The sequence below is a fragment of the Physella acuta genome, unplaced genomic scaffold (genome assembly GCF_028476545.2).
Source record: "Physella acuta isolate Inbredline_101_S28 unplaced genomic scaffold, ASM2847654v3 ptg000087l, whole genome shotgun sequence".
In the NCBI taxonomy this organism is placed as follows: Eukaryota; Metazoa; Mollusca; class Gastropoda; family Physidae; genus Physella; species Physella acuta.
The window spans coordinates 722,627-735,725 of NW_026731607.1; the positions used below are offsets into that span (position 1 = coordinate 722,627).

At 35.5% G+C, this 13,099-nt stretch overlaps 1 protein-coding gene across 1 annotated transcript in view; it reads left to right on the forward strand.

Moving 5' to 3' along the window:
- Positions 1-9,141: 9,141 nt before the first annotated feature.
- Positions 9,142-13,099, forward strand: part of LOC131927245 (uncharacterized) — a 36,348-nt gene continuing 32,390 nt past the window's right edge. The window contains exons 1-2 of the mRNA XM_059283013.1: positions 9,142-9,236; positions 10,111-10,253. The gene's annotated coding sequence lies outside the window, so the exon portion shown is untranslated. The remainder of the gene's footprint in view (positions 9,237-10,110; positions 10,254-13,099) is intronic.

A 13,099-nucleotide genomic window follows, 5' to 3' on the forward strand; every position in this document is an offset into this window, starting at 1 on the left:
TCATCTTGTCAACAATTTAACACCGCCCTCAAACCGGTGTGTCCATATGAACTATAACAATATCAATTATCACTAATACTGATGTCTTACTTATTATACAACAACCCTCATCAGCATAACACAGCAACGGGCTCATAATACCTACAGCCCCTGCTTAATCACTACAATTTTTGGTTCCACTAAGACGTAATAGAAAAAAATGGACATGCCTACTACTTAAAAAATATATGAAGAGGTACTACTTATCTAGTTTGTAGGACTTGGGCATCATCGTCGGCTTCATCACACAACACACACTTCCCACACAGATCCCCTTTTCCTTCACAAGACAGGTCATCTCAGCACGGTCTTTACGTCAAGGTCCTCACAGCACGGTCATCACATGTTCACCCCACACGGTTCTTCATGGCATGGGTCCTCACAGCACGGTTTCTCACAGTACGGGTCATAACGGCATGGGTCATCAGAGCACGTATCAAACACGGGTCTTCTTAGCACGGGTCTTCACACACGAGTCTTCAACATGGGTTTTCACGCTGGGATCTTCACACACGGTTTTGACAATAACAGTCCATATATCACAGAGACATAGTCCGTACGAAAATTATATCGATGAAACTTGACTGATTAGACAGTTATAGCGTTTTTTGGCTAGATATTATATCCGCCGACTAGCTTCTAAGTGCTTTTAAGCCAAATCACCTTGTTATACTGCTTCAATCTGTTCTAGCTGCTTCATGTTGTTATGCTGCCCCACCATGTTATACTTGGGTTCTAATGTATACCACAGTTATGCAGTGAGAGGGTAGAACTACTTGATCCAATATTACATTCCGATACCACTACCATTTCATTATGTCTAGCCATGCAATAGTGCATCTTGAGACACGACGACATCAACGCTTACAAATAATTTGACAGAATGACATCGGTTACTAATTCCATTCATTGCACTATAAGAAATAGACATCGGACGACTTGAACAAACGATACTAAGACTTGACAACCTAACCCTAACATACCACGAACAAGACTAACTCAAGCTTCTTCCCCGGCAACAACGAAATCACACTAAAACGTCACTTTCTTGCGTACCGCGTCACACTTTCACTCGTTCAATATTATAGCTTCGCACCAGCACCAGTTTGTCAAACATACATCATAACAGATGTAGCATTGTTTTCTCTATATTTAGCACGTTTACGTCATGGTGTCACCTCCACCCTCTTGTAATAATTGTCAATTTGTACATAAAAGATTATTTAACTTTAATTAATCATTATTGGAACTGGCACAAAAAGCATTTTTATTCTGTACATTTAGTAATTTTTTGTCCTAGTGTCACCCCCAAAATGGTGTCACCTGGTGCGGTCCGCACCCTCACCGAACCCGCCCTCGCTACGCTTCTGTTGGAATTTAACTTCATGCTGTTGTCGATTAGTTTACAATTATCTAAAGAAACATTAACGCAAAGCCTCAAAATATGATGAAATTACAAGCCTAACGCTGTGAATCAAGGTTTCAAGCTGGTATGCGGAAATCGGGGTGGGGGTAATATTAGGTAAGTGATTCCATAAGTTGTAAAAAGATTACTGATATCTAGGCCAGAGTAATGGCTACGGCAGTCTTGAACGACTGATGGGGTATGTAGGTTATCTGCATTGTTTTCTTTAAAATATTTGGTGTAAGAGAGAGTCCTTATATGTATCATAATGCTTGTAGTAATAATACATCTTTCTGGACTTGCTTTTGTGTCCTTTGTTTAATCTAGATCGATTGTTTTCTTTACTTCTTCTTCGTTCCTTATTTTAGTATTGGAAGGAACTCCAACACAAAGTACTACGTATCAACGTGTTATGCGGCTTAAAGGCCATTGATTCCGCTTTTAGCCTGTTTTTCTTTTTTTTTGGATTTGCTTCCGTAGCATTTGTCCAACCAAGAACAAAGAAGCCAGTAGCCGTGTTTTCGAACTCGAGACTTTATCGTTTAGCAACCATGAGCTTTATCGACTCCACCACGCCGCCCTTCGATTTCTGAGTTTTCTCTCCGAGATGTGTTGCTGCGCGCAGCAAACGAGCTTTATTTTAACTGGCCAGAGGTCCGAACTCGCACTTTTGGTTTAGTAACTATACGCTCTACCACACAACCGCGTCGTCTTCTATGATTTTATTAATTATGCTAGCAATTTTCATTAACGTTTGACATATTTCTGTGGCAAAAAATATTTCTCCTTTTTCTTCTTCTTCTTCGTTCTTAATTTTAAATGTTGGAAGGGATCGAGCCTCTCATCTGCCAGAGGGTTTGAACTCGAGACTTTTCTCCTTTTGATTAATATCTATTCTCCAGCATAAATGATATTGTTTTAAATTTAACAATGAGTCTAGGATTTCTTTCTTTGAATAATAATCCGTTATTTAATCGTTTTTAACACACTTGCCGTATAGATCGATTACCATGAACGTAAAGTTTCATGACTCAATTTTTGTTTAATTAAAAAAAAGCACTGCTGGTAAAGTTAGCACGTGTGACCAAACTAGGGCCTTTCGTACTTTCTAAAGGACATTATCGTACTTGGTCCACATAATATGATTGTAGCATAACGACGTGACAATTAAATATATATTTATGGAGATGTAAACAAGAGCATGCTCAAGCTCATTAAAATGATCTATGGAAATGTTTATATATATCAAACACACACACACACACACACACACACACATATATATATATATATATATATATATATATATATATATATATATATATATATATATATATATATATGGAGATGTAAACAAGAGCATGCTCAAGCTCATTAAAATGATCTATGGAAATGTTTATATATATCAAACACACACACACACACACACATATATATATATATATATATATATATATATATATATATGTATATATATATATATATATATATATATATATATAATATGCCCATGCAAGTGCACCGTCAATAGCAAATGTGCATAAGTCTTTGATCTATAGTGTAAATTGTAATTCTACCATTTTCTCCGAACTGTAATTTATTAATAGCAAGAACTATTCGTTTTTAATCGACTATTTTACTAACTTAAAGGAGGCCTATCGTCTTCTGTTATCAGGCGACTTCTAATGCCTTACCCCCACTTGTGATATCTGCAATCGAGAAGAGAATTATCACCCCATATCTTATTATGAGAGCAGTTATCTCACGTTAATGGGTAATCCTTGTTTGACATCCACACACCATTTGAATTTTGATTTAGTATTCCCGTCTTGTCCATACGCGTCCATAAAGGTAGAGTCCTTTCCTTCTCACCACCCCCCCCACACACACATTTTGAACCTCACAGACGCTGGAGGAAATAAGGTAGAGCTCTCCTGTTTAAGTGACCTCAGCATATGAAGGGGTAGTGTCGTCAGCACTATGTACAACCGCCTTTTTTTCCTAAACGTCAGTCAGTCAGTCCTATACCCATCAGAGCTGGTTTAACTCGGTAAAATCTACTGATTCGAACCTGTAGTCGAACACGAGACTTTCGGGTTAGCAGCCTAACGCTCTACCGCTTGGTGATACCGTACCCCTATGGTCCTCTTATTAATCATGTAACAGATAAGTTACATATTATTTTTGAAAATCAGATTTAAAAACTTAAAATATCAAGTAACATTGCTCTTTACATTGTACATTTTTGAAATGCAAGTACTATTTCTTATTTTTGTCTTAAATTAGATTAAATGCTGTAAGGTAGCCTCCAATTTATCATATAAACCTTTAGCAGTCGTATCTTCTACCTTTAACCACGGTGTCCCATTACTATACAATGTATTAACTTTAGTTTGTTCAATTTACTTTCTTAAAATCCAATTACATGCAGCATTATTATCAATGCTTAGACCACATCCGGGTTATGGCCACTGTTTCTGTTTCCTTCATATCTTACTTACAGCAGAGGTAGTCATTTTGCAGTCATAGGTTTTATGATGTAATTAGTAGGTGTGTTAATTTCTAATAAAGACGAGTAATTTTTATAAACTGTATGCAGTTCCTTTGCAGATTAAATTTCTTATGTTGGTTGAAAAATACTCTTATCTTGATGTTAAATGTACCGTACCAGCAAGATAGCAAGATGTATACATTTTACTTGTGTGATATTTTATAAAGTTAAACAGTTGTAAAAACAAAAACACATTATATAAACTCAAGAGCTATCGCCTATGATAATTTTACTGTCTCATTGATTTCCGTCTGATCCAAGTTTTTCAAAATGATTTATTTGAATTCACTTAACATCGAAGTATTATAAAATTAGTCAATAAAAATACTATTAATGATACTTATTTCAGCAAGTAACAAAAGATTAGATTAAAATTAACAGCCCTTCGTATCTGTGCAGCTTTGTAATGTGTGTGTAAGTTCTCGCGAATGTGTGATAGGGTGGATGGGAAAGATTATGCGTCTGACAAGTATTTAAGTGGTGGGAGGCGCTGATAGTAGTAGTAAAATTTGCAACGTAGTCTAAGTAGTATCATTGTGTGTTAAGACATGGCATATTTTCAATTAATAAAATTTCGATTAGCATTATTTGTTTTGTGAACATTATAACAGTGGCATGTCTATTTGCTGAATTTGCTGAATCAGGCAAGTAATAATTATACTTTTAACAACTTACTTTTGGTTTACAATAGTGTTAAAACTATGGCCTGTTGATTACAGTATATAGCCTACTCTCCATATTTGTTGCATGGTAGAATTAAATGGTCTTCTGTATAACCCAGTTGATCAGAATCATTATTAAACTAACTTGCCTTTTAATAAAGTCTGTTTAGTAAGTTGAAATAATTTTTCTTGACTTTTAAATATTAGAATGACTTGGTTTTTGTCAAACCAGCATCTGTTTTGTATATTATTATTTTTCATTTTGTGGAAGTATCATTCATAAAACTTGGATATAATATTCCATATATCTTTTATGGTGTGGTTGGAGCTTAGAATATAAAACTAAACTGTTAACCCGAAAGTCTTGTTCGCACTCTGTGCTCGAGTCAATTCGACTCACCGAGTCCACTCAGCTATTTCGGGTACCTCTCGCACATTAGGGAAAATAAAATCTGCTGGGCATAGCAGAGGCGTAGCAAAGGGGGCGGGGGTACATATATCCCCGGCCGCCGACCCTAGCGTTCGCCAAAATATGTTGGAAAAATTTAAAAGCTCATTTTAGCTGCAGTTTTGCATTATAAATAAAAAAAATATATGGAGGGGGGGTGCCAAATTGACAGCTTGTCCCGGGGGGTGGGGGGGGGGGGAAGGTGGCGCCAAATTGAAAGTTTGTCCCGGGCGCCGTAGGGGTCGCCTTTAGAGCATAGTGTTTGTGGACCATCGTTTTCGATGTATTTGTTTTCTTAAGATAAGTAAATTGTTATGTATGCACAAAAAAAACTTAACATTTTATCTAGCCAAAAAGAATGAAACAATGTCAGCAAAAATGAGCACATGTATAGAACTAGTGCTAGTAGCTATTGTGTTGATTCAAGGAATCAAGCCCATCAACATTCCTAGAGGTAAGAAAATTAATTGAAAACTTTTATAAAAATTAATTATTGAAGATACCTTAAGTCTGGACTTAAAATATTACTGGGTATCTATGTACCATAATGTTTATGTTTAACGATACATACATTATCTAAGTTAATTATTTATTAATTCTTTCATTTATTAAAAAAAAATGAATCAATCCATCAAGCAACCGAGTCCTTGCATATGACGTCACGTCCGTTCTTGTATGTAAACATCCGCCAACGCGGTTTACAGATCTACTTTAAAAAATGGTGATCTGTGAAAGGTTGTGATACTCGAAGTGGCAGATCTAAAGGGATTCCTTAATTTCGACTGCCAAGGGTCGTATTAAACCAAGATGATAGAGATCGACAGTTAACAGAACGTAGACGCCGTCAATTTTTAGCCAATATTCATCGCAGCGGTGTCAGTGAAGCAGCGGCAAATAACATGCGCATCTGTTCTCGACACTTTGTTTCAGGTGAGGACAGCAAAATAATAAACTTCATTTTAATTATAAAAGATAACAGTTGATAAAATAAATTTGCTCGACCTTCACTAATAGTAAAAGACAAAGTCAAAAGTAATAATAAGAATCATAAGATTTAATTGTAATAATAGTGATTTAATATTTAGATCTAGAATCTAGTTCTAAACATGGCGTAAACAAGATTCGGACCACAGCTCGATCTAGATTCTGGATTTAGGGTGACTGGTTCCGCTGGGTAGACATAGAATCTAGTTAATAATTTAAATTTAATTACAAAATTTAGATCTGCATACAACCATAATAAATCAAAAGTAGTCATTATAATAAAGCATTTAATTGTCTCTGAGATCTTAAATCTAGCACTATAATCTAATCATTTTTAGCAAACGAAATTATCTTAAATTGAAATCGATTGTATGACTGGACGAAGATCTAGAATCTGCTACTTAAATTAAATTTTAAAAAGTCTATACAAGCATGTAGTTGATAGTATTGTAGTAGAAGGCTTTATTAAATTACTAAGGCCTACCTACTTTGTGTCTTTTTACAGTAAGATGTTTCTGATAATGGACTGAGTTTAATTAAATTTATTAATTTAATTAGTCTACTAAGTTTACGTAGCCTAATAGTAGATCATACCAGCCAAAACAACAAATAAACACATTATTATTACTAGGTTAATGATTAGGCTAATTTTTTTAATCCACTGTTTAAAAAGAAACAAATCAAGCTAGAAACATAAGAAGTGAGATGGTTTAAAATAATAACTAGGATTAGTGCTTTCCCCTGATAAGCCATGTGTGCTATAAATGACATAACATGACATGGAGGTGAGAAATGTTATGGGGAAAGCAGTGGGACTTATTTCCCTTTGTTCTCCCTGCTGGGCCCTGATGGTCATAACTTATATAAGAGATGCTATCTCTGGTTGGCTGAGATCTAAGAACAGTAATCCCTGTAGGGGCTATGTATGACGGAGGTGAGAAATTTTTAGGGGAGGGCAGTGGTACTGACTCCTCTTTGGTCTCAACCCTGCTGAACCATGATGGTCATAAATTACATACTATCTCTGCTGGGCTAGGTTCTAAGAACAGTAATCCACGTTACCTACAAATAGATGAAGTTTTATGGTGGGCTAGAAAGAGGTGGGGGCTGGCCATCATGGAGGTTTTTTAAATTTTGAGGGTGGAAAATCAGTATTAATGTGTCTGATCACTTCCCTGCTGGATTATGAGGGTCTTAAATTATATAACATGCCCCCCAGATTGGCTGAGATCTAAGAACATCAGTGGTTATTACCCATGAATTATATTAGCCGTTTTAGTGTGGGTTGTGTAGGAGTAAAGTGGTCTCACGCTTGTTTCAGTAGTGTGGTTCTACTAGATCTATTGCTACTAAATATTGTACATAACTAGAGAATCTAGAATCTACACTAACGAGATTCAGATAACCTATAATATATTACTGCCTTTTATCAGATTCGTCTACTTTAACTCTAAACGCAAACAGTATTACTAACAGTATTTTATTTTGAATTTTAGGCCACATATTTATATCAATCACGAAACTGTCAATAGCAATATAAGGATCTTCAATTCCTAAGAGTTCAAGTTTTTTAACGTATTGTTCCTTTTCCGCGGGTGCGGTTCTTTACATACAGTGAACGCGTCCAGCGCTGGTGAACAGCTGATTGTGTTTACGTCTGGTGTACACCACCGTGGCGGCGGACGTAGGTATCACGTGATTTAGGTCACGTGTTTGCAAGGACTCTATTGGTGAATTGGTTAAATAAGTCAATCAAATAGTTATTTTAACAAGTAAATTAAAATAAACGAATAAAAGAATGAACGCACGAACGAACGAACGTACGAATGAACGAATAAACGAGTAAATTCTTCAGTACATATGTCAGTGAGTGCGTTAATTTGTGCGTGAGTTCCTGAGTCAATGAGGTCGTGATTGAGTGAGTGAGTGAGTGATTTAGTGAGTGAGTGAGAGGGTGATAGAGAGAGAGAGAGAGAGAGAGAGTGAGTGAGCGAGTGAGTGAGTCAGTCAGTCAGTAAATGAATGAATGAATAAATGAATGAATGAATGAATGAATGAATGAATGAATGAATGAATGATTGAATGAATGAATGAATGAATGAATGAATGAATGAATGAATGAATGAATGAATGAATGAATGAATGAATGAATGAATGAATGAATGAATGAATGAATGAATGAATGAATGAATGAATGAATGAATGAATGAATGAATGAATGAATGAATGAATGAATGAATGAATGAATGAATGAATGAATGAATGAATGAATGAATGAATGAATGAATGAATGAATGAATGAATGAATGAATGAATGAATGAATGAATGAATGAATGAATGAATGAATGAATGAATGAATGAATGAATGAATGAATGAATGAATGAATGAATGAATGAATGAATGAATGAATGAATGAATGAATGAATGAATGAATGAATGAATGAATGAATGAATGAATGAATGAATGAATGAATGAATGAATGAATGAATGAATGAATGAATGAATGAATGAATGAATGAATGAATGAATGAATGAATGAATGAATGAATGAATGAATGAATGAATGAATGAATGAATGAATGAATGAATGAATGAGTGGACGAATGAACAAACGAATGAACAAACGAATGAACGAATAAACAAATGATCGAATGAACGAATGTACGAATGAAGGAACGAACCAATGAACGAATGAATAAATGAATAATGAATAAAAGAAGAAATGATCAATGAATAATGAATAAATAAATAATTAAATGAATAAATTAATAATCTTAGCTTTTTTTTAAAATTGCCTAAACATTAACTGATATATTATTTTAACAATAAAAAAAGCATTGAAATTTTTTTTACCAGCACTAACAGCATGTCAGCCGGTCGAAGAAGGATCCGATGTTAGTTTGCAATGTACAGACAGCGATCACCGTAGAAACCTATTATGGTATCACAATCAAGTACAAATAGCTATATGCTTTTACAATTCAACTAAATGCATTTCAAACTACCGCGTAGTTCGGGAAAACGGGAACAGTACTATTTTCCTCTTTAGCATTAGTAGAAATTCTCCATCGCAAGAAGGTACTTGGCGCTGTGGATACGATTCTCCATTCCAGGAACTCTACCATTGTGACTTAACTGTATACCGTAAGTTATAGTGTCATATTTATAATTATGATACTGAATATCAATCAAAGAAAACATTTACTCATAATACGAATATAGATTGTGGTTCTTACCTTTATTAGTAAATGACACTATATATTTTAAAAAGTAATGTACTCTTTAAAACATTTCGGTCTATGTCGTCGGCATAGTAGAGTTCAACTGTCTCAGCTACCTTGGCATTTGAAAGGAATAGTGTTGTTAGCCCATCTACCCAACCACCTATACTTTCCCTAACTTGATTCAGGTACCCATCATAGCTGGATTACCACCTGGACTTCCTTCGGACTTGAGTTCGGGATCCGAACAAGAATTTCGGGTTAGCAGTCGTAAGCGCTATCATCCGACTACACCTTCCATTGTTATTGAAGAAATAGAAATAATGGAAATATTGTCTATATAATCCTGAAACTATCTGATTTTAATTTTTTATTTTTCCAAAGTAATGTTTCTGCCAAATAATAACATTTACCATTTAATTGTCAAAAGTTTTACCATTCGACCACGTCGTCCCTGTTTGTGTATTTAATATCCAGATTTAATTTATTACTAAATTTAATATAAAAAATGTTGACTTTACATTTATTATGTCAATTAAAATTGTCGTACTGAGTTTGGATTTAATTTCACATAATTTACTTTAACTATTTTCGGTTTTTGAGAAGGAAATACCTTCATTAATTTTAATGAACATAGATTATTGACATTAAAACTATTATTCTATAACATAACTATGGTACACATGGCTATATACATGCGGTAAAACCCAGAGTCAATGAATAATTATCCATACTTTGTTAAACTAATAGAGCGAATATAAAGATAACAATTTTACTAGTGTAAATATGCTTTACAGATCTCCCAGATCAAGTGACGTGCAAGTCACCAGAGCTGAGACAAGTAGGAAACCAGTACGTTGTGGTTGTAAATTGTTCAGCTTCGAATTTTTTCCCCAAAGTCAAATGCACTTTTTTCAGAAGAATACCATTGAACAAAGATGTAAATACATTTTAATTATAGGGATTACCTTAATAGACAATAATATTAATTTAAGTGGTTTTTTTTCTTTTTCTAAACAGTTATTACACTATATAACTATCGATATATACATAGTATTTGAAAGAATTGTCTGTCTGTCTGTCTGTCTGTCTGTCTGTCTGTCTGTCTCGTCTCTGTCTGTCTGTCTGTCTGTCTCTGTCTGTCTGTCTGTCTGTCTGTCTGTCTGTCTTTCTGTATGTCTGTCTGTCTGTCTGTCTGTCTGTCTGTCTGTCTGTCTGTCTGTCTGTCTGTCTGTCTGTCTCGTCTCTGTCTGTCTGTCTCTGTCTGTCTGTCTGTCTGTCTGTCTGTCTGTCTGTCTGTCTGTCTGTCTGTCTGTCTGTCTGTCTGTCTGTCTGTCTGTCTGTCTGTCTGTCTGTCTGTCTGTCTGTCTGTCTGTCTGTCCGTCTGTCTGTCCTTCTGTCCGTCTGTCTGTCTGTCTGTCTGTCTATCTGCCTTATCGTATTCCATCCGTCTGTCTTTCCCTCCGTCTGTCTGTAGTTCTTATAACTGTTGTTGCTTAACTATTATATTTAAAAACTAATACAGGTTACTTTCAGTTTGTTAGTGCTTATGAGAAATCAATCAACTTTACTTACTTTTTCTACAAGCTATTATTTAACAAGATTCCTCTGTCGTCAGTCTGTCTGTTGTCTTGCATCAAAACGGACTAGCGAAAAATTTAGGTACTTCTAACTGGCAGATCCGTATCAAGGTTCGCAAGTGTTTTAAGACTCGAAGGCAATGCAACATGACACAAAATTTGAATTAATTGGATGACAAATTATTTTTGTTAATTAATTAACATTTTCTTAAACAAGTAGGCGGTCTCACTATACTATTCCGCACTGCAATACGAGCATTATCATGTTCATGTGGTGCACACTTGTTTTTAATCATACAATTCTAGCCTATTGTATTAACAGTTTTAAAGTAGGCCTACTGATTTTTTTTTCTTCATAAAAAACGTTTTAATAACAAGCATTTATGTAATAAATCACTAAAAATGAGAAATTAAATGATTTTATTTAAATATATAATAATACAATATTATTTAAATAACTATAAAGAAAAGCGTGTGACCTTTCCTAAATATTAGTACAGGTATCCAATATATAGTATTATTTTTATTATAGATTATTAACTATAATAGTTTTGCTGTATGTCTGTCGATAACGCTCTAGAGAAAATATAAGGAAATTGGAAAACTGCATAGTGGAAGATCGTACATGGACCATATGAAAGTTTTCAAAACGAAACAAATATGTACAATTTTAAAGCCGGAAAAGCACACTCAATAAAATGACGTCAATGATTATAAAGCAAACAGAATCAAGAAGCCAATGCCGAAATAAATACACAATAATAATCACGTCATCGATAGTTTATAATACAGACGCTAAAATTACCGCCAAATTTATTTGTCTAAACTTAAAAGTGGTCTCCATGCAGGGTTTCTTTCAGGTATCACTTCGGGGAGGGGCAACCCTCCCCCCCCCCCCGTAGAACGTCTACCGAACCCACCCCCCGATCGAAATAGAATTTACATAAAAAATGTATACTTTTAACAGTGTCAGTCCAACCACCTGATAATTTAGTCCGCCACCCTAACACTAATCACAAAAAATTTCGAGTGCCCCAGCCCGGAGAAAAATTCTGAAATAAACACTATCTGTATGATTTAGGTTTAGAGGGCCAAAAGTAGGAAACGGGTCTAGATTATAGAAGTAGGACAGTAACGTAGCTACCGTAAAGCTAGAGTAAGCAAGGCATAGGGGCCCAATGCACTTGGGGGCCCTTTTCCTTCTTGGAAATCAAGTTTTTTTTTCTACTGTAGAAATGATTAAAAATGTCAAAAAGGCCCCAAGTCCTTTCATAGTGTACAGGCAGTGTCATTCAGTGTGTATGTGGGGGGGGGGCGTCGAACAGGACCCCCCCCCCCGTATTAATAACACGACCAACGCTGAAATTGGGGGAGGGGTGGTGCCGAAAAGGGCCCATCACGTAAAAATAACACCGCAAGCGCTGAGTTTTGGGAGGGGGGGGGGGTGGCGTCGATAAGGGACCACTCCATATTAATAAGATCACAATTGCTGCCGCAGTTTTGGTAAGCAATGCAGTGAATCAGCCTATAAAATTTGAATGTGAGATACGACATCCAGCACCCGTACATTTTCACGTATCGCTAAAAACCTCAACTGAGTGGGAAACTCCCTCCCACCACCACCACCACCCAGAAACCTGCATTTCCCTTCTGTCTCCCTAATATATACGACTATGGTGCAACAGTGCGGACGGGTAGGCCGTATAAAACTTCTTTGAGATTTTTTAAATCTGATTATTTGCATATTATAATAATATTATGAAACAAATTGTAAATATGCCTATTGGGTCAGTAACTTGGCCAGCTAAAAAAATAGATCTCCTCCTTCCCCCAAAAACTTTGCATTTTCGGTGGGCTGTCACCCCTCTCTTTCTAATCTTTTAGTATTTTAACTGGACAAAACATTTTGACAGTACATTTTACAAATATCCGTCATGGACTAAATGGTGTTAACGGATGTGGACCGCACCTTTGACTTGTGACGAAATATATTTTACGTTACGGTGCATTACATATAAAAGTATATTTTCTAAATAATTATATTTCTTTATAGTGGTGGTAGACGAAGAGTTGCCTGAAAGAAACTCTAAATACGACTTTTGTAAAGTTTGAACTTGGGTGCATGGTTTAGGTGTATGGCTACGACTAAATTTGGTATCAATGTGCAGTAACTACGTACAGATCAAGGTTAAATCCTGTTAAAATG